Genomic DNA, 25,136 nt, shown 5'->3' with positions numbered 1-25,136 from the left:
GCATCACCATCAGCCACTGAGCGTAGCATCACCATCAGCCACTGAGCGTGAGCATCACCATCAGCCACTGAGCGTAGCATCACCATCAGCCACTGAGCGTGAGCATCACCATCAGCCACTGAGCGTGAGCATCACCATCAGTGTGAGCATGAGCAAAATGCGTAGTATTATGAAAGAGGCACCGGATTCAGTAAGGGAGGGACAGAAATGTATAAACAATGCGTCCTCTGGCAAGGCCAAACACTCCTCGCACACTCAGGAAGACCCTAGGAGTTTCGATTTTGTGAGACATTTATTTTCGTCGTTTTCTGAAATTTGCTGAACCACTTACAGAGTTGACGAAAGTGGGGAAGGGCCCCCATGAAAGGATAGAGTGGAGTCCAAGAGTGTGAGGAGCAATTGTGACCCGTTTCAGGAAACTAGACACACTTCGCAAGTCACAACTTCACAGGAGAGCCATTTGTACATTTGTTTTCATCAGAAATGCCTTCGGGAACCTGTGAACTTTATTGTGCATTAATAACAAATTTGCATGGCATCGGTAGATACAAATAACAATTGTTAAATTACGAGCCTTGTTGGTTAAAACTTTTTTCTTCTACTTGAGACGCAGATGTCTCAAGTAGACACCTGGAAATGCAAATGTATTTCGTTAAAACTCAAACGTGCATCAAAATTCACAAGCAGGGTATTGAATTAAAGCTACACTCGTTGTGAACCTAGCCAACAAGTCAGATTTTTAAAATGCTTTTCGGCGAAAGCATTAGAAGCTATTATCTGATAGCATGCAACACCCCAAAATGCCTGAATGCGATGTAAACAAAGATATAGCTTAGCCGGCGCTACACAAAACGCAGAAATAAAATATAAAACATTCATTACCTTTGACGAGCTTCTTTCTTGGCACTCCTATATGCCCCATAAACATCACTATTGGGTCTTTTTTTCGTTTAAATCGGTCCATATATACCCAAAATAGCTTTCCATGGAAGCTGTGTCATTCAGAAAAAAACATTGTTTTTAAACGCTGCGTCATTTTTTTTAATTAAAAAAGTCGACGATAAACTTTCACAAAACACTTCGAAATACTTTTGTAATCCAACTTTAGGTATTAGTAAACCTTTATAATCTATCAAAATGATTACAGGGCGATGTATATTCAATAGCTCCTCGTTTTCAAATCAATGGCTGCCAATGTGCACATTCAAAACATCCTGGTGGAGACCGGAAGAAACGGAATCCAGTTAGTTGGATTTACCAAGAAAAAACTCCATTGAAAATGACGACAATGGCGACATCGTGTGGAATCTGTAGGAATTGCATGCAAGGTCGATAATTAATTTTGTGCCCTTTTAACAACCCATGAAAGTGACGCATGGAAATAATTTTTAGCTTTCAGAGAGCAGTTTTTCTTGCGCTTTTCAATGAAACACACGATCTGTTATAGTCACAGCCGTGATTTAACCAGTTTTAGAAACTTCAGAGTGTTTTCTATCTACACATACTAATCATATGCATATACTATATTCCTGGCATGAGTAGCAGGACGCTGAAAAGTTGCGCGATTTTTAACAGAATGTTCGAAAAAGGAGGGGGTAGAATTAAGAGGTTTTAATTAATAAGCCACAGAAAAAGTCAGCAACATTTCCACTTGTCATGATTGGCTGAAATAATGACTGGGCTAGACATGCCGAGAGATCTTAAAAATGTTTTTATTGTGTAGTGGAGCTGCATAAGTGTTGGTCTCCACTTTCTGGAGGATTGAGTGGTGAAATCAGTAGAATTAGAGTAGGATAGCTAATGAGATGGAGAAAACACCTGTCTCCAGATTACACCTTCAAACTAAGGGCAACTGTGGCATGGCATCCGTGACAGGGAGATAGGTCCATCATGCATGATGATGTATACAGGGAAAATAGTCTCGCTAGAAATATTTTCAGGTATTATACTGGAACCTGGTTGGTTAGTTCCCAGTAGATTCATGCAGGGTAGTAACGTCATGATTTTGCACTATGTTCATTGTTGGTTAACTAGTTAACGTTAGCTGGCTGGCTCGTTAGCTAACGTTACATGTGTGATCTTACACATTGTTTACCTAGCTAAGTTCATTGCTTACCTAGATAGCTACATGTCTTAAGCTAAAGTATACAACACCCATTGAATATGGCCTGTGTCAGTAAACGTTGGCAAAAAAGTGTTAATGAAATTGTTTCCAGCAGAGCTGGTTAGGCTGTTTTCATGTTTTCCAGAGGTAAACAAATCATCGGCTAGCACATCAAGTGTGCGCTCTGAACGCTTCAAGAGCGAAACGAGATGGGTGAGGCTAAAGCTTAAGAGGGTGTGAACGATGATGAATGGGTGTGGACAAAGAAGAGCTCTTCACCAGATAACAAAACATTCAAAGTCCATTTTCTCAAAAGTGAAGTTTATCAACTTTCAAAGCAAAATTACTTTCCCCTTTTTCCTCAAAAAAATCTAGTGTAATATACCATTTTGTAGCTCTGAGTCTCTACTTTTATCCAATGTAAAAAAAACACGATTTCAACTGTTGCAAAGTAAGACCAAATCCAGGTGATGAGTCACAATTGTGTCAGGCGCCAGCATTGACACAAACTAAAATTACCTTTTAAAATGTTTGTTCATGAACATGAAGGACATTGCAGTGCAGTGGTTACGCAAAATCATAGGGGAAAAGAGGACCAGTAATGTACTGGATGAAATCGTTAGACTTGGTTGAGAGAAACCTCCTTTTATGATATAGCTTTTGCCCCATTATAATCGAAGCCTTGTTATGCAACACCATTTCTGTCACTTGTATCGCCCTCAGGCACTGAGGTTTATTCACCAGTAATGACCTTTAGTACAGCAACTAAGGAAGTGAAGTGGTCAGAGAAAGTTTTAGACACCAGTAGATCACGCACTTGGGAAAGATAGCTTATTGGGGGTAATTATACTCTGGACAACAACCTAAGGGGTGAATATGGGAACCAAACGATTCTTACTGTCAAGCTTTTTAGGGGCTGAACTAGTGACAGACAGAAATCCATCAGTGTAGATGGTATGATGTGGGGGTCAAGGGTCAGTCCTACGGAGTGTTAGTTGCAGATTCTGGCAGTACCGATATCAGTGCATTCTATGGAGTCGTTAACGTTACAGGAGATGGGGAGATGGGGAGCAAAGTGAAAATGACATGACTTGGGAACACCTCTTGGAGCCTATGGTGTGAAAGCTGTCATCAATTTGACAAAGGGTGGCTACATTGAAGAATCTAAAATCTAAAATACATTTGATTTGTTTAACACTTTTTTTGGGTACTACATGATTCAATATTTGTTATTTCATAGTACTGATGATTTCACTATTATTCTACAATGTAGAACATAGTAAAAATAAAGAAAAACCATTGAATGAGTAGGTGTGTCTAAACTTTTGTCTGGTACTGTATAATTGTGCATCATTTAACATCTTATTAATACTGTTATGTATTATGTTTATTTTTGCTTCTCAAGTCTTGTGCTATCACTCTCTTAGGAACCAGATGCTGAAACTGTTACAGATGCACAAGTGAGAGCATCCTGTTGGGCTGTATGGTACGGCAACTGCACCGCCCTCAACCGCAAGGCTTTCCAGAGGTTGGTGCGGTCTGCACAATGCATCAGCTGGGGCACGCTACCTGCCCTCCAGGACACCTACAGCACCCGATGTCACAGGAAGGCCAAAAAGATCATCAAGGACAACAACCACCCGAGTCACTGCCTGATCACCCCGCTACCATCCAGAAGGCAGTACAGGTGCATCAAAGTTGGGTTCGAGAGACTGAAAAACAGTTTCTATCTCAAGGCCATCAGACTGTCAACCTCTCTAGGGCGTGTGGGACGCTACCATCCCACCTGGCCAACATCCGGTGAAAATGCAGAGCGCCAAATTCAAATTAAATTACTACAAATATTTAACTTTCATGATATCACAAGTGTAATACATCAAAATAAAGCTTAACTTGTTGTTAACCTGTTGAGTGTAGGGGGCAGTATTTTGATGTTTGGATGAAAAACGTACCCAAATTAAACTGCCTATTTCTCAGGCCCAGAATCTAGAATATGCATATAATTGTCAGATTTGGATAGAAAACACTCTAAAGTTTCCAAAACAATCAAAATATTGTCTGTGAGTGTAACAGAACTGATATTGCAGACGGAAACCTGAGGAAAATCCAACCAGGAAGTGGCTTCTATTTTGAAAGCTCCATGTTCCATAGCCTGTTCCATAACTTCTTTATGTTCCATAACTTCTTATGGCTGCAATCTCGTTAACGGGATAATTTTCATCAACAACCGCTGATTTACAGAGCGCAACATTCAAATAATATTACTAAAAATATTTATATTCATGAAAGCACAAGTGCAATATAGCAAAACACAGTTTAGCCTTTTAACTTCTTATGGGTAGGTGGGACGGTAGCATTTTTCACAATTCCTGACATTTAATCCGAGTAAAACGGCCCAGTCTTAGGTCAGTTAGGATCACCATTTTATTTAAGAATGTGAAATGTCAGAATAATAGTAGAGATAAATATTTATTTCAGCATTCATTTATTTCATCACATTCCCAGTAGGTCAGAAGTTTACAAACACTAAATTAGAATTTGGTAGCATTGCCTTTAAATTGTTTATCTTGGGTTAAATGGTTCGGGTAGCCTTCCACAAGCTTCCCACAATAAGTTGTGTGAATTTTGGCCCATTCCTCCTGACAGAGCTGGTGTAACTGAGTCAGGTTTGTAGGCCTCCTTGCTCGCACATGCTTTTTCAGTTCTGCCCACACATTTTCTATAAGATTGAGGTCAGGGCTTTGTGATGGCCACTCCAATATCTTGACTTTGCTGTCCTTAAGCCATTTTGCCACAGTATTGGAAGTATGCTTGGGGTCATTGTCCATTTGGAAGGCCCATTTGCAACAAAGCTTTCACTTTCTGAATGATGTCTTGAGATGTTACTTCATTATATCCACATAATTTTCCTGCTCTTCGGCTTGCAAGCCTCCCCCTTTTTCCTCCAAACATAACGATGGTCATTATGGCCGAACAGTTCTATTTGTGTTTCATAAGACCAGAGAACATTTCTCCAAAAAGTACGATCTTTGTCCCCATGTGCAGTTGCAAACCGTAGTCTGGCTTTTTTATGGCGGTTTTGAAGCAGTGGCTTCTTCCTTGCTGAGTGGCTTTTCAGGTTATGTTGATATAGGACTCGTTTTACTGTGGATGTAGTTACCTTTGTACCTGTTTCCTCCAGCATCTTCTCAAGGTCCTTTGCTGTTGTTCTGGGATTGATTTGCACTTTTCGCATCAAAGTACGTTCATCTCTAAGAGACAGAACGCGTCCGTCGTTTTTTTCCTGAGGTCTTGGCTGATTTCTTTACATTTCCCATGATGTCAAGCAAAGAGGCACTGAGTTTGAAGGTAGGCCTTGAAATACATCCACAGGTACACCTTCAATTGACTCAAATTATGCCAATTAGCCTAGCAGAATTTTCTAAAGCCATGATATCATTTTCTGGAATTTTCCAAGTTGTTTAAAGGCACAGTCAACTTAGTGTATTGTTAGATGTTACTGCACTGTCGGAACTAGAAGCACAAGCATTTTGCTACATTCACATTAACATCTGACAATTTGATTAGATTTTAAAATGAAGAAAGTTAAAAGCTACAGCCGAAATGGAGGAAGCCAAAACTCCAGCTGAAATGTCATTCTGTTGTCTGACGAGAAATGGAAATAAGAGTGTGCATAGTGTGATTGTAGATCAGGGGCATTTAAGTCTTGGAGTTGTAAACATAATAATCAACTGTGAATGTTAATCACGTATAAAAAAAAATTTCATGTTTTGTTATCATTGTTTGTTAAATTTCTAAGTAATTTCCAAGTGTATATAATGATGAACAGTATGTAGTCAATGTTCAACAGGGGGGACTGACAATATCTGACTTCTAAACCTGAAATATACTTATTCATGTCACTGAGGAAGAGAGTTGAATGTAGAACGTTTATATTATGTCAGAATATGTTATTGTTAGACATCAGGGATACTATGGGAAGGAGGGGGGCCACAGTCTAGTACAAGTCAACATGACAGCCGTGAGTTGGGGAGGAGTGAGGAATTTGGGCAGAGGTCAGGTAAAATTAAGTGAGGAAGAACAGATTTCACAAAAATTCTGTGTAGCAACAGAGGTGTATTGGCTGTTCAGAGGTGTAAGGAGGAGACTCAACATAGGAGGAAGGGTTAAATACCCGTGCTTATGTGAATATGTCTTGGTCTGTTCAGCTGTCAGATCTTTTGTGTGAATAAACTTGGTTTAACCTGTTTTTTAGAACCTAACAATGCCTAGGTTCTGGTCTGGATACAATGTATTGAGGGAGAGTGAGACAGAGAGAGTGAGAGTCATTGTGGCAAGTGAACAGAGATTCTGAGGAAAATACGAAAAGTAATTTGCCTTCAGAATTTCAATTCTGAGCACAATATAGCTGAAGTGCCTTCAGCAGCTCAGCAGAGAGGTAATACTCCCTCTTGTTGTTGGCGCAGCAGTTTATGAAATATTCCAACACTTGCCAGGCACCTGAAACTAATGGGGTTTTGGTTTGCTGATGGAAGATAGCAGCAGTCTGAAATATCACTTGACTATCAGAGAAGGGATTAGGTACTGCAGTAGTTACACTGTCTGCTGTTGTTGTGTCTGCCTGCATTGAGGAAGAAACCCTGAGGTAGTGTGGATATTAGTGATGAAATGCTTTCACTATAGTAAAGAAGTTAGTAATTCAAGGTAAATAAGAGTGCTTGAAGCAGTTTAATCAACCATTCCAATTGTACACCGTTTGAGGCAAGAGAAAACGTCTCTCATATCCCAGAGTTAAATTCTCATTTACTAGGAGCTTCAATCCAGGAACCTTATTTTACAAGCACTGCAAGGCAGTTGCTTCAGAATACACCTACAGTGAAAGAGATAAGTAACTAAGTATTAAGTAATACTGTTGTGTTATCGTATACACTGAGGGGTAAAATACATTAAAAAGGAAATACAGAATACAAAGATTCATGAAAAGATTTTTCATAAACACTAAAACCATGTACCTCATACTACAGATTGCTGAATGTGTAACATGTATATATGTACAGGGTTGGGTAGGCTACTTTCAAAATGTAATCCATTAGTTACTAGTTACCTGTCCAAATTTGTAATCAGTAACGTAACTTTTGGATTACCCAAACTCAGTAACGTAATCTGATTACATTCAATTAATTTTAGATTACTTTCCCCATAAGAGGCATTAGAAGAAGACAAAAATGTATGTTACCAATTGAATGACATCTATTTATGAATAAATCAATGTTAAAGTTTACATAGCTGGCTATATGGATGTTACATTTTACTTTAAGGGTTGGATACGTAGGCTTCTTCTAACCCATCACTTTCTACAAGGTATAATAAATAATAAGATTATATTATATCTTTACATTAAAAACCAAAGTCTATCAGAATTACAGCCAATCCAATAAATGTTATACCCCTTGAGCTTCAAGAATAGAACTTGGAAATGTGAATGTATAGATTCGCCAAATTGTTTTACCGGAGCATGACCCCAAAATGAAGGATTTATTAGCCAGCCCTACTCCTTTGTTTTTGATCTTGTTGTTATGGAGGACTCATTGGGCTCATTGATTCGAGTTGAAAAATAAATGCAGCGCTCATGGAATGGCATGCTTTGAGCACTACAGAAAAGTGCTATTTATATGTGAAAAAGGAATGTTATATGCTGCATTTGCTATTGGCCTATTGTTTACATATGTTGGTGACAGTTTGATATCTTGAAAATATGCAGCTGTTTAAAGTGCAGCCCCGCCTATGTTTTGGTAAAAATCTGAGGGCTAGGCCTGAAGAAATGTAACCACTCCAAGATTAATAGACAGAGCTATGGATGCAAGGACTAACCATCCCTGATATGAGCTAAAGGGTAGAGCTGCCGCTTTCAAGGAGCTTATAAGAAACTTGGAAGCTTATAAGAAATTCCACTATGCACTCCGACGAACCATCAAACAGTCAAAGCGTCAATACAAGACTAAGATCAAATCGTACTACACCGGCTCCGATGCTCATCGGAAGTGGCAGGGCTTGCAAACTATTACAGACGACAAAGGGGAGCACGGCTGAGAGCTGCTGAGTGACACGATGCTCGCTTCGAGGCAAGTAACACTGAAACATGCATGAGAGCATCAGCTGTTCCGGACGACTGTGTAAACACGCTCTCCGCAGCCGATGTGACTAAGACCTTGAAACAGGTCAACATTCACAAGGCCGCAGGGCAGATTACCAGGACGTGTACTCTGAGAATGTGCTGACCAACTGGAAAGTGTCTTCACTGACATTTTCAACCTCTCCCTGCCTGAGTCTGTAATACCAACATGTTTCAAGCAGACCACCATAGTCCCTGTGTCCAAGAACACTAAGGTGACCTGCCTAAATGACTACCGACACGTAGCACTCACGTCTGTAGCCATGAAGTGCTTTGAAAGGCCGGTAATGGCTCACATCAACACCATTATCCCAGAAACCCTAGACCCACTCCAATTTGCATACCGCACCAACAGGTCCACAGATGATGCAATCTCTATTGCACTCCACACTGCCCTTTCACACCTGGACAAAAGGAGTGAGAATGCTACTCATTGAGTACTGCTCAGCGTTCAACACAATAGTGCTCTCAAAGCTCATCACTAAGCTAAGGTCACTGGGACTAAACACCTCACACTGCAACTGGATCCTGGACTTATTGACGGGCCGACCCCCAGGTGGAAAGGGGTATGTAACAACACATCCACCAAGCTAATTCTCAACATGGGAGCTCCTCAGGTATGCGTGCTAGGCCCCCTCCTGTACATTCTGTTCACTCATGACTGTATGGCTAGGCATGACTCCAACACCATCATTAAGTTTTCTGTTGACACAATAGTGTTAGGCCTGATCACCGACAATGATGAGACAGCCTATAGGGAGGAGGTCAGAGACCTGGCCATGTGGCGCAAGGACAACAACCTCTCCCTCAACGTGGTCAAGACAAAGGAGATGATTGAGGACCACAGGAAAAGGAGCACCGAGCACACCCCCATTCTCATCAACAGGGCTGTAGTGGAGCAGTTAAAAAGTTTCAAGTTCCTTGGCGTCCACATCACCAACAAGCTAACATGGTCCAATCACACCAAGACAGTCCTGAAGAGGGCATGACAAAACCTATTCCCCCTCAGGAGACTGAAAAGATTTGGCATGGGTCCTCAGATCCTCAAAAGGTTTTACAGCTGCACCATCGAGAGCATCCTGACGGGATGCATCACTGCTTGCTGTGGCAACTGCTCGGCCTCCGACCGCAAGGCACTACAGAGGGTAGTGTGTACGGCCCAGTACATCACCGGGGCCAAGCTTCCTGCCATGCAGGACCTCTATACCAGGCGGTGTCAGAGGAAGGCACTAAAAATTGTCAGACTCCAGCCTCTTGTTTACTGCTACTCTTTAATTATTTGTCATAGACTATTCTCTCTGCTACCGCACTGCAAGCATTCTCTCTGTATCGTTAATCCCTGTTTCCAGCTCCGCTATTGTTTACTGCTGCTCTTTAATTATTTGTCATAAACTCTTCTCTCTGCTACCGCTCTGCAAGCGTTCTCTCTGTATCGTTAACCCCTGTACATAGCCCCGCTATTGTTTGCTGCTGCTCTTGAATTATTTGTCATTCTTGTCTATTACCTTTTTTTGTTAGCATTTTCTTAATACTGCATTGTTGGTTACGGGCTTGTAAGTAAGCATTTCACTGTAAAGTCTACACCCGTTGTGACAATAATTTGATATTGCAACCATGTTATGTGGCTATACAGTGTGTTTACATTTACAATGTTTACAAACATTGGGCAAAAACAAACTTATATTTTTGGTTCTCATGGATTTTGACAGTTGAACTGAGCTATTGAGGCATGTTTAAAGTATATTCTTCAAGAAACAATGGATATATACAGTATGTATAGAATTGGATACATATTGGATATATATTTTTATATAGACAAAAATGGATGTAGCAACTACAGATTTTCCCTTTAAGTCTATCAAAAGTTTGCGAGTTTGAGCACGTGTCCATTAGGCCTATGGATTATTTATTTTTTATCAGCATGAATTAGATTGAGCAATAAAAGCCACGCTGTTATTCCGTATGCTGGGATGCACATTTTTCACTGTCTGTCCATTGGGTTCAAAAACAATGATTGATAGGCAGCATAAACTTCTTGAATTCAACCATTATTGGGTCCAAATACACATATAAATATATGAACAGCCATCCACAACAACCACTATTCGTGAAGCGCAAAAATCTAAATGAGAGAGCATCAGTGTAATGCACATCAGTGGGGAAAAAAAGTATTTAGTCAGCCACCAATTGTGCATGTTCTCCCACTTAAAAAAAGATGAGAGACTGTAATTTTCATCATAGGTACAGTGCCTTGCGAAAGTATTCGGCCCCCTTGAACTTTGCGACCTTTTGCCACATTTCAGGCTTCAAACATAAATATATAAAACTGTATTTTTTTGTGAAGAATCAACAACAAGTGGGACACAATCATGAAGTGGAACGACATTTATTGGATATTTCAAACTTTTTTAACAAACAAAAACTGAAAAATTGGGCGTGCAAAATTATTCAGCCCCCTTAAGTTAATACTTTGTAGCTCCACCTTTTGCTGCGATTACAGCTGTAAGTCGCTTGGGGTATGTCTCTATCAGTTTTGCACATCGAGAGACTGAAATCTTTTCCAATTCCTCCTTGCAAAACAGCTCGAGCTCAGTGAGGTTGGATGGAGAGCATTTGTGAACAGCAGTTTTCAGTTCTTTCCACAGATTCTCAATTGGATTCAGGTCTGGACTTTGAGTTGGCCATTCTAACACCTGGATATGTTTATTTTTGAACCATTCCATTGTAGATTTTGCTTTATGTTTTGGATCATTGTCTTGTTGGAAGACAAATCTCCATCCCAGTCTCAGGTCTTTTGCAGACTCCATCAGGTTTTCTTCCAGAATGGTCCTGTATTTGGCTCCATCCATCTTCCCATCAATTTTAACCATCTTCCCTGTCCCTGCTGAAGAAAAGCAGGCCCAAACCATGATGCTGCCACCACCATGTTTGACAGTGGGGATGGTGTGTTCAGTTGTGTTGCTTTTACGCCAAACATAACGTTTTGCATTGTTGCCAAAAAGTTCAATTTTGGTTTCATCTGACCAGAGCACCTTCTTCCACATGTGTGTCTCCCAGGTGGCTTGTGGCAAACTTTAAACAACACTTTTTATGGATATCTTTAAGAAATGGCTTTCTTCTTGCCACTCTTCCATAAAGGCCAGATTTGTGCAATATACGACTGATTGTTGTCCTATGGACATAGTCTCCCACCTCAGCTGTAGATCTCTGCAGTTCATCCAGAGTGATCATGGGCCTCTTGGCTGCATCTCTGATCAGTCTTCTCCTTGTATGAGCTGAAAGTTTAGAGGGACGGCCAGGTCTTGGTAGATTTGCAGTGGTCTGATACTCCTTCCATTTCAATATTATCGCTTGCACAGTGCTCCTTGGGATGTTTAAAGCTTGGGAAATATTTTTGTATCCAAATCCAGCTTTAAACTTCTTCACAACAGTATCTCGGACCTGCCTGGTGTGTTCCTTGTTCTTCATGATGCTCTCTGCGCTTTTAACGGACCTCTGAGACTATCACAGTGCAGGTGCATTTATACGGAGACTTGATTACACACAGGTGGATTGTATTTATCATCATTAGTCATTTAGGTCAACATTGGATCATTCAGAGATCCTCACTGAACTTCTGGAGAGAGTTTGCTGCACTGAAAGTAAAGGGGCTGAATAATTTTGCACGACCAATTTTTCAGTTTTTGATTTGTTAAAAAAGTTTGAAATATCCAATAAATGTCGTTCCACTTCATGATGGTGTCCCACTTGTTGTTGATTCTTCACAAAAAAATATATCTTTATGTTTGAAGCCTGAAATGTGGCAAAAGGTCGCAAAGTTCAAGGGGGCCGAATACTTTCGCAAGGCACTGTACACTTCAACTATGGCACTGCAGGATTTGAGTCCCTGGCGGCGTAGTGTGTTACTGATGGTAGGCTTTGTTACTTTGGTCCCAGCTCTGTGCAGGTCCTTCACTAGGTCCCCCTGTGTGGTTCTGTGATTTTTGCTCACCGTTCTTGTGATCATTTTGACCCCACTGGGTGAGATCTTGCGTGGAGCCCCAGATCGAGGGAGGTTATCAGTGGTCTTGTATGTCTTCCATTTTCTAATAATTGCTCCCACAGATGATTTCTTCAAACCAGGCTGCTTACCTATTGCAGATTCAGTCTTCCCAGCCTGGTGCAGGTCTACAATTTTGTTTCTGGGGTCCTTTGACAGCTCTTTGGTCTTGGCCATAGTGGAGTTTGGAGTGTGACTGTTTGAGGTTGTGGACAGGTGTATTTTATACTGATAACAAGTTCAAACAGGTGCCATTAATATAGGTAACGAGTGGAGGACAGAGGAGCCTCTTAAAGAAGAAGTTACAGGTCTTTGAGAGCCAGAAATCTTGATTGTTTGTAGGTGACCAAATATTTATTTTCCACCATAATTTGCAAATAAATTCATAAAAATCGTACAATGTGATTTTCTGGATTATTTTTTCTAATTTTGTCTGTCATAGTTGAAGTGTACATATGATGAAAATTACAGGCCTCTCTCATCTTTTTAAGTGGGAGAACTTGCACAATTGGTGGCTGACTAAATAGTTTTTTGCCCCACTGTAGATATCAATAATAAGTGATAACAGTATCGTCGTAGACTACACCACTGCTGTCACCCTTACATCCTAGCGTTTGTTCAAGTTGGATAATCTTTGGAAGCCGACAGCATTCGCACCATTGGAAGACATAGCTTGGTCTGTAGCCTATTCCTGTTCAAACACATTTGGTGTGTCATCACAGTGGTCTCAATTTTAAACGTGCAACTTTTTTTATGCTGATTTGAATGTCATTGAGAAAACAAAGAAATGTCAACAACAAAAAATTCCACAAACATCCTTTCTGAATTTAAAAGTAAACCTTGAAGTAATCATCTAGTTTTTCAAAAGTATCTGTAATCTGATTACAATATTTTTGCTGGTAACATAACAAATTACAGTTACTGATTTTTGTAATCCTTACATGTAACCGATTACATGTAATCCGTTACTCCCCAACCCTGTACATGTAGCTGTCACGCTTCTGATCCCGCTCTCCCACCCAGGTGCTCGAGGGCACCAGGCTGCCCAGCATTACGCACTCCAGCCACCATAATTTTGCACACCTGCTACCCTCATCACTCGCATCAGCGATTCATTGGACTCACCTGGACTCAATCCCCTGTGTTATTACCTCCCCTATATCTGTCTGTTCCCCAGCTCTGTTCCCCGCTCCTGCATTAATTGTCGTATGTCGTTGCATTACCCGGTTCTGACACTGGTCCTGTCCTGTTCCATGTCTGTGCAAAAATAAATGTTCACTCTCCGCACCTGCTTCTCTACTCCAGCGTCGGTTCTTACAAAAGCAGTCCAGGGAAATTCCAGAGTCCCGGTTGTTTCTTCTTGGAATTCAACCCCCCCCCCCCCCCCCCCCCAGCGTTTTGGCCAGGTTCCATCTGCGCTTACATAAAGTGAGGAGCTATTTCATTACTAAATCAATTTCAGAGAGGCGTGAGAGAGATGGGATAAACAATGTGCATGTTCCTTCATGAACATCAAATGAACAGTAAATAAAGTCCAGAATTCTCATTAGGCATTGTTGTGAGGCTTTGCCAGATGGCTGCTTGTAAAGCAGAACAATTACATTGGTGTGCAGAGGCACTGTGTGGAGACCAGGCTCTGGGGAGAGAGGAAAAAACCTAGTGCTTGATATACGAGAGTGGGACCAAACTCCCAAACCAAATCACCTCAGTCTGTCGTAACACACAATACAAAAAAGATAAAGCCTGGGGCGTTCATGAGCAGAACCCACGCAGAAGTCCTATTCCCGTATTGTTCCAGAAGTCAAAGTTTGCCGATCGATCTTGCACAGTTCTCACAGACTGAGGTATTTCTTGGTCTCTTGCAGCTGACTTGGCTGGTCGCAGACAACAACAAAGAGATAGTAAAGAACAAACAAAACAAAACAAAGAGAAGTCACCAAACAGGCTAGCCAGGGAGAAAAACTAAAAACACCCTGTCAAATAATTCCACCCGGGCACAAAAATTAGACATGTTCAGGTTGTTGGTGTCAGAAGTGAGATGAACAAAAAGGAAAAACTTTACCTGACATTGCAACTGTGAAAGAGAAGAGAGAAAACAGGAAAGTTCTTAGCTGAAGACCCTGAGGCAAGACCAAGCCTTCAGGCTCAAAACATGATCTTTCCTCTGACTGATATGCTTAAACATTATTCTGAACGTAGACAAAACACAGCCATCCAGAGGGTTCTGAACACAACATCTGAATCCACTGTGAAACATTTCTACAGCTATTGTTTGAGATAATATTAGTAATATGTGTTCCTAGCCAGAGCACAGGGGAATGGGATGCAATATGGGTCCAAACACCAGATCCTGATTAATCAACTGTCTGGATGGATGCCAAGACTTCTAGATGACACAGGAAAATGAATGATGAGAACTTAGCGACTGAGATTTGGTTGGCAGAGGCAAACCGCAATTGGCATGAATTGGGAAATATCCTACCATCATTGCTCTGATGTATAGTGATGGAAAGGAGAGAGACTGTGGGGTCAGAGATCTTAGAGACAGATGAAGAGGTAATGTGAAAAGATCATGCAACAACCAACTAAAAGGGAAATAAGTGAATAGTTGAGGGGAATAAGCTGACAAACTATTCAACACCAAAACCGCTCTAACTCTTCATTATCCATCCTCATAGCAGATCTCACATTGTGAGATGCTGGGATAAAAAGTGTTTCAAATTCAACAAGAGGAAAACGATCTCTACCCTCTTGAAAACAGTCAACACGGAGAATGTGGTAGAAAATGTTTCGCAGAGTCAGGGTGTTACGCGGGGTGGAACAGGTGAACCCAAGTGCAGACTCAGACGAGGAGACAGGGATAAGGTAACCAAGGTATTTATTGAAGAGAGAGGGGGGGTGGGGTGCAGGCCAGGGGGAGCAGGACTGACGAGACAAGGGACTGGCTACAGGGACCAGAGTCTGAGTGCACAGAACGGTAGCGGAGAGAAAAGCAGCATCAGGCTAGGGAAATCAGGCACCACAGGATAACAAGATCCATGCAGGAACAAACGGCTTGAAATGCAGACTAACTGAGCAGAGGCTACGATCTGGCAGCGTGGAAGCGGCAGGGCTGAGTATTTGTAGAGGTCTTGATTATGGAACAGGTTGCAGCTGGTGGGGATCTGCTCTGACTCCAGCACATCTGTCTCCGGTCACACAGAGAGAGAAAGGGAGCACTGTGGGAGTGGTGGCAGGTTAGGGAGACACAGGATGAGAAGTAGAGGGCGTGGCAGATGTAACACGGGGGCCTATAAAGAAACAGTAAACCGATAATAAGGCCCACAGTAAAAGGGACTGTGATAGCACATTGTCTCAGGCTATTCTAAACCCTTAATATACACCATTAACAATCACATCTCAAGATAAATAACAAGAGCCTCCCATCATCAAACTACCGTTGTTTTGAGTTCAAAGACAGTAGTTGAGCTGAAAGTTCCGTGGAGACTATGAAAATCCATTCCGCTAGAGCTTGCATGCCAAAGAGAAACAGAGAGAGAGAGAAAGAAAAGGAGGAGAAAATGAAGAGGGGGAAAAAGAATGAAGAGAATGCATCAGTAGAGGAAGGTGTTGAGAGCAAAGGCAGCCAATATAGTTTTTAATAATCTCTGCTGCCATCAGCATACCTTATCTCAGGAAGGGGATCAGCATTGTACAAGCTGTCAGAGTGTTCATCTGTTGGAACATATACACAACGCAGAGGCATTGAGACACACACACTTCTCACCCCTAAGGTACATTAGCTGTAGAATAATCTCTCCTCTAATAACAGAATCCATTGAAGCATAATTGAAAATGACTTTTGGAAAATTGCCACATTAAGGGTACGGAAAGATATTTGACTGTGTTTGCCGGAAGAGCACAGTAGATTGTTGCTGAGAGACATGTAGGAGGGTGGAAACTCAAGCATGAATGAATAATGGAGGGAAAAACATTCACATTTACAGACTGGGTCCAATCAGTGAGAGGCAATGTTTTTAATTTTTTATCTCGACACTTGGAGTGACCTTGAAAAATGAGAAACAGGCAACAGAGACAGGAAGAGGAAATATGAAACAGTCCATGTGTGAAACAAAACAACAACAGCAGGAACAGGGAAATGTGACTGATGCAGAAACAGATTCACTACACAATCTAGGCTTTCTGGCTTTTTGATAATAAACTAGGAAGTCAAAGAATATTCCCACTGTGTGGAAAGAAAATGATAGATAAGAACCAAGAGTAAGCACTGTAGGTACTGTATAGCTACTGCAGGTAGCTTGGAGGTTTAGAGTATTGGGTAAGGTCGCTGATCTGAATCTGGAGCCGACAAGGTGTAAAATCTGTTGCTGGGCCCTTGATCAAGGAACTTACCCCAAATTGCTCCAGGGGCGCTGGGCAATAGTGACCCTGGCCGTAACTCCACTCCCTGCGGTTGTCTCAGGAGGAGTTGGGTTATCCAAGAAACACATTTCCATGTCACACTTGTAACAGGACAAATACATGAATAAGCACCCCCTAAATGTTGTGGAGGAGAAAAGCTATGAGACAGGAAAGTTTCAGTCGCCAAATTTACTTTACCCTAACTCTCATGGAACTGTATGCATTTAAGAGCTAAGAGGGCTCCTGAGTGGCGCTGTGGTCTAATGCACTGCATCTCAGTGCTAGCACTGTCACCATAGACACCCTGGTTCAAATCCAGGCTGTATCACAACTGGCCATGATTGTGAGTCCCATAGTGTGGCGCGCAATTGTCCCAGCGTCGACTGGGATTGGCCAGTGTAGGCCATCGTTGTAAAGACGAATTTGTTCTTAACTGACTTGCCTAGTTAAATAAAATAAAGAGTGAGCACAGGATACAGCATTTGTCATCAGTTACTGGACACAGGGGGAAAAAATGTAAGTGTTTTTTTAACAAATCACACTTTTATGCAAGTTACTGTACAGGGAAAAACGATGAGACATGAAAGTTTACATTTCACCAATCATACTTCCATGGCACTTTAGGCAAGGCCATCATGGCATCAATCCATACTTCCATTCACCACCAAGAGTGCACACTAGATAAGGTATTGTGACAAGCTACTGAACACAGGTTGAAAAACAACTACAAAGACATGGCAGTTTAAATCTCACTTTGGTCCTAAGTAATTCTTTCATGGCACTTTAAGCCATTGCATGAAAACATGTCACTGCTTTCATTCACAAATGCACTCTTGAAGTGCTTTGAAGAACTATAATGTAAGAAACGCTGACATTTGGATGATGTTTTTAAGCACTTAACACCCAATCATGCTTAGGGTCATGTATAAAAATGCTCCGTTTCCAATTGTTTTGACTACCATGGCTAGAAGATGAGATCTCAATTACTTTGAAAGAGGGGTCTCAAAGGAGCATAGGGGGTTTAAAGAGTGTGTGTGTGTGTGTGTGTGTTGGGTTTTACTAGAACAAGGAACATTCGGACAATTGGGGACATTTCACCATTCCCCACAAGGAAAAAGGATATTTTAGGCTTAGGGGTTAGGTTTAAGGATGGGATGCCTGAGACAGCGTTTCCCCACCATCATCAACAACATGTCTCGTGGAACAATGGTGTCACATCACTCCAATAGTGTTCCAAACACTTGTAGAATCTATACCAAGGTGCAATGAAGCTGTTCTGGAGGCTCGTGGTGGCCAAATGCCCTTCTAAGACACTTTATGCTAGTGTTTCCTGTATTTTGGCAGCTACATGTACTTCTTTAAATTCCTTTTTTCATCAAGATTGATTTAAACAGTCTGTTTTTCTGACCATTTACAGGATATCTTCACTGCTCCCAGTCCTGCTGCTTTCGTTTGTGGATGGAGGAGTTAAAGGCTACATTTCTCTTCACCATTAGCCTTGGGGGGTGATGTGAAAAGGTGACTTCACACATCATCTGTTCTAACATGCCCCTTGGCATTTTGGGTAAGTCAATAATCCACCTCTCTTTAGTTGGATGCTGCTGAAGTATCTCTACGCCTCTCTAAAGACTGCCACGCTTTCAAAACATTTGAGAAATTACACAAAATATTGAGTTACTGAGAAAAACGGTTTGTCCCTTTTCCGTGTGCACTTTAGCATTTACAATAATTGTATGGGATCTTCCCAGGCTTTTCAAAGCCTTGTCATAATGGATGAGAGGCACCAAACAAACTCTTGATTTATACCTAGCCAAAACTATGGTTGACTGATGGGCATCATACTCATAATCCCCCTCGCTGTCGGGTATAAATAACGTTGTGGAATGAATGGCACACACATGCAATTGTTTAACTTCAACAAGGGTTGTTTTTCAGGCTGGGATCTGGGGATAAATAAGGCAATGCTCTTGCTTTCTAAAATAGGTGTTTGATAGTGTACTATCAAACATATTCACTGCCTTACATCCTGCTGCGTTCCCCTCAAAGGGTATGTGTTTTGTTGTTTCCAGAAATTCTCCAAAGAGATATATAAAATACATAACTCAGAGAGAGTGAAAGTGAGAGGAAGCCATATATTCCACCTCTTACATCCTTTGCCTGCTCCCTCTCTATAAGTAGTTTCAGAGCCAATATTATGGAAACATATAACTCAGGAATGAGGAGATGGGCTGAGTTGATCTGAAGGAGGAAGTAAAGAAGAAAAGAAGGAAAAAGGCGAGAAAACTTCCCAAAACTTCAGGAAGAGAAGGGTGAAGAAGTAACATTGTGCCTAATCTTTTTCATTGAAATGGATAATGTTGTTTTCCAGGCCAGGTTCACAGGAATCAGATAAGTCCGGCTGGCATTGAGACAGTTCTTGTTGTTCTCTCGACACATCCCATGTCACCTTCTCTCAGTCCCCAGAATGCTCTCAGAACTCTGTCACAGCGTTGGCAAAAGTCCATCCATAATCTCAATGGATTTAAGTCCTTGGCGTCCATGGCGGTGTGGTTTCACTATCATGTGGTAGGGGCAATTGGTAGGCAAATTAAAAACAACACACACACACGTAGGCCCACATCAACAGCAAGCAACCACAGGCAACCAATCAGGACCCCTAACGACAGTTGTCAGAAAGTAGCATTTCTTATAGTATTTATGTTATTTATGTCAGAATACCAGTGATGCACTCAAGACTTCTAAGGCCACACACTGTATGACTTGTAGGCCAGATAGAATACAAAACATTGCACCATCATGTCTGAGGCAACAAGGACTGTACAGTCTGCATGCATGAAGGTCAGTGTACAATTTGTACTAGTACACACTGGCCTGTACATCCTTGAATTAATGATTAAGTCCACATTTCCAATTTGGATTCATGACCAGTCCAGTGAGTTATAAAACTCCAAAACAAACCTAGTATCAAAACAACGAAGTAGAGGGTCGTACAAACCGAATGAAAACTTCAGTGCCGCAACTAACAAAAAAACCTAACCAATTAAGCATTCGCGCACAAGAGGAAAATAATTGTGCCTTTATCACTGACACATGTGGCGGCTTGATGAGATTTTAGCACAAACAAAACCGAGAGCTGCGGATTCAAAACGGAGCTGCTCTTGAGTCGCATTTGTGTTGAAAACCCGTATTATGAGCGGTTAAAGCTGGTGATGAAAATCCAACCATTTACTGTTATGACAGAAAGCAAATTAGAGTCTGCTTCAGGATATGAGGGGAAAACCCAAGAGAATGTAATTAAAAAGGTTGGAATTTAAATATTGTGAGAAAGGAACTAAATAAATGACTACTTTAATTATAGAATGAGTGATTAATGTATCAGACCCCAGGAAATGGGAGGGGAGAAGAACGTGCCCATTGAAATGACTATAAATCCTATATGTAGAGCAAAACTATGAGTGTTTTTCACAGCAGTTTCACTGTAAAACGGAAGATGTAGATATTGTATATCAAGGGATCCTTTCAAATCGTTACAATGCCACGGACTAAAGCCTATCTGTTGACGCAAAGGACTATGTTGGCAAATCCTTCATTTTGAGCCGAGTCCTGGATCTGCTTATGAATAATCTAAATTGACCAGCTTTGATAAGGAATATACTGTATGCGCCTCGACATGATGATAACACAACATGATAAACATAGATATTCGACAACATATGAGAATCGATCTGAAAACCTCTACCGTCAGACGTTTATTTGACTATCAAAATCAGATCTCAGTCATAGCACTTTTTTTTATTGGATTCCAATAAAAAAAAAGTTCTATAGCACCTCTGGAGCTTTGAGGTAACGTCCAAGTCCAATTGTAAAAGGTCAGAGACATCAGGTTGGACTATGGGAGAAAAATTACAAGATTATGTTCATGCTTTGATGAGTACTCTCTCGTCTGTGTCTCTTGGGCTTTGAGACGATGCCTTGATGATAAAACCTAAAAATAAAAAAAAAAGACTGCATTCCATAGACAGGATCTGGTGTGTGTGACCCGAGATAGAGATAGCCTAGAGGAGTAGAACAATCCCTCATTGTTTCTAATCAATCTTGCATCTGGGAAACTAAGCTGGATTGGAGGTAAAACAAAACACCCAGTGCAGATAACCACGAGATGAACCTAAGGTGGCTTATGATGCCCCCGATCTGCATGGGAGGGGTGGAACCAGCCATGACTCAGCATTTTTAGATCTACTATATAAGAACTCTGCATTTTCTCAAGGGTGTGGGGTCGCAAGTTTCATTATTGCAATAATGAATCGGTATTAAATACAGATGATTGTTTGAAGAAATGACCGTCTCTCTCACTTGATTGGAATATTCAACGACAGGTCCCCTTCTCTCCGCAACACAGGCACTGACCTGTGAAATATCAGCCAGCCTGGGAATCAGCTCGCTCTGCAAAATTATGTCATTTGAAAGGATGTCACTCACCCCTGCATGACCCCCACGGTGGCACATTGGGAATGGGGGGCAGGAGGGTATAAATGGCAAGGGAGAGATGGAAGGGATGTCCCAGATCAACCTTTCTCTTTCTGTCTTTCTATTTCTTGTCTTTCTCTCTGTATCTTGTCTTTGTCTCACTCGTCTCTCTCTCTCTCTGCCCCTATTCCGCTGTTTGACGGCAGAGGAATCCCCTCCACTCCAAATCACTAGATGTTACCTTCAGAAGACATGCGTGTCTTTTCAGCCAGAGCTTTGTTCAGAGAATATACCCTTCACCATCGCAATGATGCCTTCTGAGTTCCACGTACAGTAGCCACCTTTGTCTCAGTTGACACAGCTGCCTATCTGATAGCAGCATTTCAGTCATTTTTAAAGGTTTTCTTTCTTTCTAGGACAATTTAAGGAGTGAATTGACACCCACTAATTCACAGCAGGAGAGCTTCACAATGTGTTGAACTTTGAGCTATGATACATTTTAGTTGGGAAAGTAGTCATAGATAAGTGTGACATGAGAACATTACTACTACAACAGAGACTCATTAATACAAATGTCCAGAAAATACTGTATGTTGTATTATATAGTACATTTAATTCACAGTTACACAATTAGTCTAACCTTCTAATCTAACAATACCACTTCACGCGTATCATAAAAATGAAATAATTATAGTGATGTTAGCTAACTGTCATGTTTTCGCAACCTCTGTACAAAAAAACTGTTCATGTTGAGCTGACGTGAGCTCAAGAATGTTGTGTGAGAAGCAATTAAGTTTCCTGTAAGACATATTTGTTTGAAAAGTTAAAAGCTATGCGTTACGTTTCCGTCTAGTTATATTGAATGTGTTTTGTTTTCACAGCCTCTGTATGTACGATATGCTGGTCCTGTTGAGTTGGATTGGAGTCAGGGAAATGATGCGTTAAGTTGGATACATGCAGACAGGCTCATCTCGAAGAGGTTTCAGCATCTGCCATCCAGGCATCTGCTCTGATGCAGCAGCACCGCCGAAGACATTACCTTTCTGAATACCTCCCAGACTTCCTACTGAGTGATTAAGTGACAAGGTACATACTGTGAGTGTTTCTTCAGTAAGCATACTATAAATTCCCTTTAGGAACTAGGATCTCCAGTATGGGAGGTAATTTTTGGCTAACTACACCAGAAGTAGAAAAGGGTACAAATTCCCCAAATAATCACACAATGCATATCAAACGCTTCTGTGTTTCTATACTTGTGTACCTATTTGCTAAGCCTGAATAATTAATGAGCAATAAACTGCTCAACCGCCAAGTTAAGATACTCAGAAGACATAGATGAAGAGAGGAGACAGATCTGAATAACGTATGCAAGAGATCAATTTTCATTGTTAGGGTACACGGTAAAAGTCTGCCTACACTTCGCTCATATCCCTAATCAACAAATTGAGATATGGGACCGCTCCTTTGAATATTATTTATAGGAATTACTGATCTGCTTCCATTGTTTAAGGTCAGGATGTTCATTAAAATTGACAGGCTGACTTTGAGATACTTGAAGGTGTTGGCTTGACCTTTATTGAAAAGTCAGACCAGAAATCTTCTTAGCAGAGCTGTGATCTCAATTAACAATTCATGTTATGAACAGAGAGGAACAGAGCAAATCAAATGCAGAGACATTGCAAAGTTTATGGCTGCGACCATTTGTTGATTCATGGGTATGAACTATAATGTTCTGGATTATTCTGACTAGTGTTTAGATTGATCTCTCTCTAACTCTATGTTTCTACTTGTTCTCTCTCTACATCCCTCATTCTCTGGGTCCCACCAGTTCTCATATGAACAAAGTGAAATATGATCATATGATTTTATGGTTTTGTTGATAAGGAATCCCAGCACTGTGGCAACCGTCACAGTGATGTATCAGAACCCCAGCCAAGCAGGGCAGGTCTCATACAACGGGTGGGTTACTGCTGTAACTGCCTTCTCACGGCGGAGGGATATGACTGGGCTGAATGAATGCCAGGTCACATCTCAGAGACTTGGGGATGACAACGTTCTCCTAACACCCTGGACTATTTACTCTTCTTAATGACTACACCTGACTTCAATTACTTTACATGCTGACAAAAACACCTGGCTTATTTATCCTTGTTCCTGCCCTGAAGCTCATTTTGAAGAGCTTCACTGTTGTATGATGTAACGTGTTAGATGTTGAAATATCTATTTTCTAAGACAATTAATTTTTGATTATTTTTGAAGACTGACTCGCAGTAGTGGACTTTTCTCTGCTCTATAACCAGGGACGGACTGGGAGAAAAAAACGTCCCTGACCCGCCCACCAGAACCGGCCCCCATATACTTTACCACGGCCGCCCTGCAAATGCACGCACGTACACACACGACCGGACCCTAATACAACCACCTAGTTGCATCACAACCATTGACCACTATTGCAGTACTACTTTAAAAAGGCTGTAGAATACACACAAACACTGCACATTACATTGGTATAAAACTTCTATAGAACACACACTGAATTTGTCATGATTGAACTACCTCACATCACATGAAGCCTGGAGTGAAAAATAGTTTCTAAAATATCCACTATACTCACTGAGACATAGAACTGTCTAACTGCTGCTCAGGGTCAGCTGGCTGGCTTTAAGTCATGGGAGTACACCTAAAAAATAATGGCTGAAAACCTCTCCAAAAAATAGAACGTAACCTTTAAGGGAGCAGCACAAGCCATCATGAGTCATGATTCATCTACATCACCTGAAGCCTTCAAATCGAAGCAAACATTTGCTGAGATCTTGATGGTCTGTCTCTGGAAGACCATTGGATGCTATTTGGGAGAAGGTTCGAGGGTCCAGAAGGGCTAAGTCAGCATATGAGATGAGACAGAAATCACCTGCGGATACTATCTGTGACTGTATCTATAATTTGATTGTGGACTTGAACTTTGTAGTCACTCTCTGCCTCTGTCAAAGCTTCCTCTTGAGCCATCTCTCCAGACATGATTTTCTTCTTTCTTGCCCTTTCTGTGGCAGAGTGGCTTCCACCTCCTCCAGCTCGGTGTCCTCATCCTGTTCTTTGATCTTCTTATTTGCAAACTGAACAAATGTGTCTGCCGCTGCCATAATGGTGTCAAAGTCTCTTGAAATGCCTTTCAGAGTTTCCTGTGGTAACCACAACCATTCGATGGGCAGACAGGATGTCCGTCCCACTTGTCTGCAGGTATTTGGACAATGGTGACATGTTCTCAAATATCCAAATAAATATTTGAGCTGTCAGTGTCGTCTTATACCAGAGAAGAGCTTCAGTAAATCCTCTTGCCTTCACCCGAACAGTTGTCTTCATGTTGGCCTGTCCTTGTATGGCTGAGTGTCAACATAGAGACCCTGGTTTGGTTTTCCAAAGGATATAGAGACCTGCTTCAAAGCACTATCCTTAGCCCACCAGCGTGTTTCTGCGATTGAAGATAGCTTCTGTGTCGTGTGTCCTGGCTCTTCTTCTCCCACACATCCATTCTTTGGTCGGATTCACGGAGTAACACAGCAACGTCGTTAAGGAAAGCAAACAGTGACCCACTTCCTAAGACAACTTCAGTTGTGTCAAAACCAGATTAAGGACATGCGCATAGCACCATACATGCACTTGATTGGGGGACTTTGAGGATGACAGATTAGAGAAGCAATTCACTTGACATGGTCTCTTGGATAATGCTCTGAATTGTGTGAATGACGGTGTGACGGAATGACAGTATTCTTTGAGAGGAGTGTGATCAGAGAACCTCTTGCCCCAGACTGATGTAGGTTCTTGCTTTTCTCGATGCATTCGGTGAGATGTTCTTTCAAGCAGATGTCATACTTTCCCATCAGTATTATCAACTTCAAGAAATGACCGTGATGGATACTGGTGACCTCTAATGTATACGCAGCCTCAGACTGCAT

General features: G+C 41.4%; 1 pseudogene across 1 annotated transcript in view; it reads right to left on the bottom strand.

Moving 5' to 3' along the window:
- The window catches only part of LOC110487300 (VPS10 domain-containing receptor SorCS3-like), a 433,335-nt pseudogene extending 409,012 nt beyond the window's left edge, over positions 1-24,323 (bottom strand). The window contains exon 1 of the transcript XR_016485458.1: positions 24,220-24,323. The product of XR_016485458.1 is annotated as a VPS10 domain-containing receptor SorCS3-like (transcript). The remainder of the gene's footprint in view (positions 1-24,219) is intronic.
- Between the last annotated feature and the right edge of the window lie 813 nt (positions 24,324-25,136).

This window comes from Oncorhynchus mykiss, chromosome 13, assembly GCF_057628025.1.
Source record: "Oncorhynchus mykiss isolate SJ-2025 chromosome 13, ASM5762802v1, whole genome shotgun sequence".
Classification (NCBI taxonomy): domain Eukaryota; kingdom Metazoa; phylum Chordata; class Actinopteri; order Salmoniformes; family Salmonidae; genus Oncorhynchus; species Oncorhynchus mykiss.
This window is presented reverse-complemented; position numbering and strand designations above follow the sequence as displayed.